Source organism: Trichechus manatus, unplaced genomic scaffold, assembly GCF_000243295.1.
Source record: "Trichechus manatus latirostris isolate Lorelei unplaced genomic scaffold, TriManLat1.0 scaffold00046, whole genome shotgun sequence".
NCBI lineage: Eukaryota > Metazoa > Chordata > Mammalia > Sirenia > Trichechidae > Trichechus > Trichechus manatus.
The window spans coordinates 15098018-15103860 of record NW_004443982.1 but is presented as its reverse complement, the minus strand read 5'-3'; the positions used below and the strand labels follow the sequence as shown (position 1 = coordinate 15103860).

Genomic DNA, 5843 nt, shown 5'->3' with positions numbered 1-5843 from the left:
GAATCAACTCAATGGTGGTGGGTTTGGTTGGTTTTGGACCTCACAGGGTTGTGTGAAAGTTAAATGTACTTAGAGCAGTGGTTGCACATGATAAATGATGCCTAAGTGTTTGGTGCTATTATTATTACAATTATTACAATTGTTGTCGCTGCTATTACTAACCCCAAAGGGAGATGGCATGACCGTCTCTTTCCCTTTCCTCTTTCTTGCTGGCTGGAATGCAGTCATGATGGCTGGAGCTGGAGCAGGCATCTTGGCCCCTGAATTGGTGTTGAGAACCAAGGCTACACACAGTGGGCTGGGCTAGCCAGGACCTCCCTGAGGAGGTGGGACAAAGAGAAGTGGCTGCTAAGATCCAGTAGGCCAAAAGCAGCAGAGAGAGAACTAGGTCACACGAGCTGGCACAATCCCAGCTCAGAGTCCCAGCTGCTCTAAAAAAGAGGCAGCATCTACCCGGGAGCAGTGGCAGAATAGGAAGGAGGAGTCAGTTTGCTCAGTCAGTGGAGGTTCTTAATTAAATGTCAGGAGAGGAGTACGGACTTGAGCAGGCAGTGGGGAGCCACTGAAGGCTCGTGAGCAGGGGAGTGACAGGATAAAAGCAGGCCCTGGGAGCTTGGCTGACAGCAGTGAGCTGATGAATCAGAGGAGAGGAGACCAGGCACAGGACAGCCAGTCAGGGGCCACCACACAAATCCAGGAATGGAAGAAAGGGCTGTACTGTGTGGACGTGTCTCCAGACCTCAGTGACTTTTCTCTTCTGCCAACATATGCATGCTTGCAAATCACAATTTCTGAAGTCCGCGCCCCACCCCACGTTGACCCCACCTGCATCCCAAGAAGTTAGAGAGGTTTCCAATCCAAGGTGCCTGGCCCGGAAGCCTGAAATAAGCAAGGAACCTGCTGCCTGAGTCTGAATTGGCCCTCCTGAGCCAGGGTTTGGCGGAATCCATCGTCAGCCTGCTGAGGTGGGGAGGTGCCCAGAGGGAAGCTCCCCCCACCCACTAGGTCTACGCGTGGAGGCAAAATTGGATCTCCAAGTTGCTGGGTTTCCACCCCCTGCAAGGGCTCAACTTTCAGTCCCCTCGGTGGTGGTGGTGATGAATCGAATAAAACAAAACATCAACAAAAAAACGGGAGAGGGACTATCGCTACACACAATACAGCTCGCTCTCACAGACATCATACTGAGCAAAAGACGCCAGACACAAATGTGTACAATGCTATATGATTGTGATTTAAAGTTAGAAGGCAGGCCACCCAGGCTATGGTGACAGGTTAGAATAGTGATTACCCCTGTGGGTGCAGGGGTAAGGGAATTAACTGGGAGGGGCACTAGGGAACCTTCTGGAAAGATAGGGAAGTTCTATATCTTGATCTGGATGGTGTTGACACGGGGGCAGACATACGCAAAAATTCATCAAGCTGCGCCCTTAGTGCACCAAACTCTCTTTACTGTATGTGTTTTATACCTCAAGGAAAAAAGAAAGCCTACAAAAAAGGACAAGGCTCCGCTCTGAGGGGAAGGGGGACCTTTTTTTTCTCTTTTAATGAAAGTCCTATGCTGAAGCTGCAGCCACTTTGCCAAGCTCTGCCAGGCCTCTCTCCTGAGGTCCCTCCATTAGCGTAGCTCTCCTCGACTGAAATGCAATTAGGCGAAAACAATGTCTGTGGCCCAGATGCCGCTGCGGAAGTGACCAGGAGGAACAGTGGAGGACTGGGCAGCCCCGCCGGGAGTCAGGAGCTGTGGGCGCAAAGAGAAACCAGACGCCTGGCAGAGCTGCTCCAGGATTGAGTGGGGAGCCGGCCAAATAGTCCAGCATCCACAGAAGCCTCTCTTTCCTGGAGCTCAGGGAAAACTGTTGTCACGGAGCTAAGGACCCAAAGGCCTCGAAGGGTAAGACAGGGCGGAATCCATGCCGTGACAGACTCTCCAGCCACTCAGCTGAGGCGGCGACACAGGACGTGTTTAAACATAAATAAACAGGAGCAGCGAAAGGAAAGAGACAGAACAAAGGCAGAGGGAAAAGCAGATATGACCAAGGGCTGGAAACCAAGTCTGTCTCTTGCTGTAATCTGAAATACCTCTTGCTCCTGTCTGTCCAAAGACGTTTCTGGACCCTGGCAACGTAGGAGAAAGCAAGCGCTCTGCAAAGTGCCAGACTGAGGCAACCCCAAATTACCAGAATGCCGCAACCCCATTTGCCCCACTGATTTCCATTTCAAAATGGCTGTCGCAATTCCATGGGGTCTCGGGTCCCTGCCATTCTCACCTTGCTGTCTTAGCCCACCTGCCCAGTGCTCATGCGGATCCCCACTTGTCCAATTTGGGGAATACTTAACTCATGGAATGCCTGAGGCTATGAAGCTAGCCATTCCAGTCTTTCCAATCATGGCAAATATCTCTAGATCTGTCGATTCCAGAAAATCAAAATTCCATATATTGGTGTCCTAGTTTTATGTTCCCCCCAAAGCAGACCCTGAGACAAGAACTTGGGTACAGATAGTTGCTTTGAGAGGTGACCCTAGGAATCACACACGAGAGAGTGAAGAATGAGACAGGGCAAGGAGGAGTCAATAAAGGGTCTTTACTGAGCAGGCTGGGGGGCAATGGTAGTACAGTGGTAGAATTCTTGCCTTCTATGCAAGAGACCCAGGTTCAATTCCTGGCTAATGCACTTCATGCACAGCCACGACCCGTCTGTTAGCAGAGGCTTGCATATTGCTGTGATGCTGAATGGTGTCCCTGAGTGGCACGAACGGTTAAGTGCTTGGCTGCTCCACTGAAAGGAGTCAGGTTCAAGTCCACCCAGAGGCACCTGAGAAGAAAGGTCTAGTGATCTGCTTCCGAAAAATCAGCCTATGGAGCACAGTTCTACTCTGACACACGCGGAGTCACTGTGAGTCAGAATTGACGGCAACTGGTTTGGGTTTTTTGTTTCTTTTTTATGATGCTGAACAGGTTTCAGAGGCACTTCCAGACTAAGGCAGACTAGGAAGAAAGTCCTGGCAATCGACTTCTGAAAATCAGCCAATGAAAACCCTATAGGCCATAATGGTCCAGTCTGCAACCAATCATGGGGATGGCACAGGACCGGACAGCATTTCATTTCGTTGTTCATGGAGTGGCCATGAGTTGGGGGCCAACTCAAGCACAGCTAACAACAACAACAACATTGAGGAGGTTACTGCTGTGGGCAACTGGGGCTCAATCCAGCTGGGGCCCTCAGAGAGATTGTGTAGGCCATGCCTCTAGATTGTCCCTTCAAGGAGTGTTTATCCACCCACTACCATCCCTCATTGGAGAAGTGTTGCTCCTGAGGCATTAATTCCCAGGAATTTTGCACGCTAAGCATGGCCCCAAGGCCAGAGAAGACCCCAGGCAGAGATTCAGGAAGCCACTGGCTTGTAAGGGAACAGTCTGCCGTGACCTTCAGCATGGGCTAGCAGGACACCAACAGCAGTGACGGATGTCACTAGGGTTGGTGTCACCCAGTTCAGTAACTTATGGTCCCTCCCCCTCCCCCGTGGACCTCCTCCCATACCAGACCATACAGAATCCTTAGTAATGTTTTTTTGTACTGATGTTACTTGTAAATCATAATTCCTGTATCCCACTCCTTCTTTTCCGTTAATTACTACTGCATTCTCAAAAAAGTTATTAATACAGGTTCACATATACTAATTACCACAATACTGTAGCTAAAAGACCAGAAAATTTGACAAAATCAGTGAGTATAAAAACAACGAAAACAACAGCCCATGCTTGTAGCGCGTGCAGACGAAACCACGTGATTCAAAACACCATTGTAACTGAGTAATAATGACAGCTCTGACCAGAGCACATTAGAAGGTTCAAAAAGTAAATTAGCATAGAGTTTTAACCTTGTAGGTATATTGATACATGTAAGCTGGGCTTACGAAAGATGTTTTTGTTGTTATAACTAACTACAGGGATAGTTTTATCAAAAATAAAAAATTTCTGCTGAAACACTGCACATAACTTTTATAGACAGTCATTTTGGTGTCACCCCCTCTGACAGTGTCACCCAGGGCAGTCCACACCCCCCACACCTCCCTAGTGACGCCACTGACCAACAGCACCTGCTACATTTACCATACAGTCACCGTATAGAGGAGCTACGCTCTACTGCTCCAAGCTTCTAAAAGCAGCTCCCAAGTTTGCTCACTGCATTGCAAGCAGCACAAACCCAAGTCAAATTAACTGAGAAAGAAAATGGGAATCCACTGACTCTTATAAGTAGGGGAGTCCAGGAAGAGTAATGGCTTCAGGCACAGCTAGATCCAGGGGCTCAATTGGATCCAGAGCTCTGCCTCCCTCCATTGTTTGGCTTGACCTAACTGTTGGCAGGACTGCCAACTCTGGCAGCACCATATCTACAGCCTCCCAGCTTAGGAACCCCAACTGAAAGAGCCACCTTCCCCACTGGCTCTGGTGGAGATGCCTTGAGGAGGATTTTGATTGGCCTGGTTAAGAATCATATGCCCATCCCTTAACCAATCACAGTGATCAGCGGAATAGGACACTCTGATTGACCAGGGACACATGCTCCATTCCTGCAACGGCAGGAGGGTGGTGCATCATGATTGACAGCCCATTAGGACTTCAAGCAATAGGAGAGGGGCCCTTTCACAAAGAAAAAGGTTCCATAAGATAGTGACTTGCCAAAAGCCCGGCAGTTCCTTCGAAGCAAGGCCAGGCCCCTCCACCCAGATGCTTTATTCTCAAGCAGAGGCATTGTCAATGAAGAAACACAGGCTTGGTGCCTCAACAACCAAGGTTAAAATTTAGCTGTGTATTCTTAAACAGGGGTCTTCACCTCTAAGCCTCAGTGTTCTCACCCATAAAATGGGACTGATGATACCTTCCCACAGGGTGGTGAGATGATTAGATGATATAGTCATACTGCAAAACGGCGCATCTTCTTTTTCCAGCTTCCAACATCCTCATAAGCCAGGAAGAAAGGAAAGCCAGTCATGAGGCCTTGGTACCTTTCAAATGTCATTTTGAAGGACAAGGAAAAAGTATCTGTATAAGTTATCTATTACTGCATAACCAATTACCTCAAAATTTAGTGCCTTAAAACAGCTAACATTTATTACCTAACGGTTTCTATGGGTCAGAAATTTGGGAGTCATTAGGCCGGATGGTTCTGGCTCACAATCTCATGAAATTTCAGTCAAGACGTTGGCCAGGGCTACAGTCATCTGAAGGCTCAACTGGGGCTAAAGAATCCCCTCCCAATGTGGCTCACTCACATGGCTGTTGGCAGGAGGCCTTGGTCCTCACCACGTGGGGCTCTCCATAGGCTGCCTGAGTGTCTTCACCACATGACAGCTGGCTTTCTTCCTGAGCATCAAAGACTGTGTGGACGTATCTTGAAAAGCACCGCAATATCCAATTAAGGGCAGAGTTTCCACCAGCCACTTCCTCCCCTCTTCACTTCTGTCCAGCTGAATTCCCAACCCCTCTCTCATGAAAGCAAGTTCCAGAAGCAGAATATGGCTTGTCTCGGAAGTGGCTACATAGATCACACAGAAGAAATATGAAGAGCACAGTGGCCGCAGGGTGCAGGCAGTGGCCCAGGTTGGGGGAGCCTGAGGAGTTGTTTCTGCTGGGCCTCAGACGTCTGATAACCCAGGGCACGTGGTGACTGCATTTTGGCTCTGCACATCTGGGCATCCTCCATGCTTTCAGCCCTCACAGTTGCCATCTCACAGGACCTAGGCTGTTTGATTACCCAGAGGCTACAGTGGGCCCTGGCAGGGGCAGGGCTCAGATGAAGGGTTTCTATGCTGAGGCAGCCCCCATGGGGATGTCAGTT

General features: G+C 49.2%; 1 non-coding gene across 1 annotated transcript; it reads left to right on the top strand.

The window, feature by feature from the left end:
* The first annotated feature begins 2604 nt into the window (after positions 1 to 2604).
* Positions 2605 to 2675, top strand: TRNAR-UCU (transfer RNA arginine (anticodon UCU)). Its single transcript has one exon. It is a non-coding gene; the product is annotated as a tRNA-Arg (tRNA).
* The last annotated feature ends 3168 nt before the right edge of the window (positions 2676 to 5843 follow it).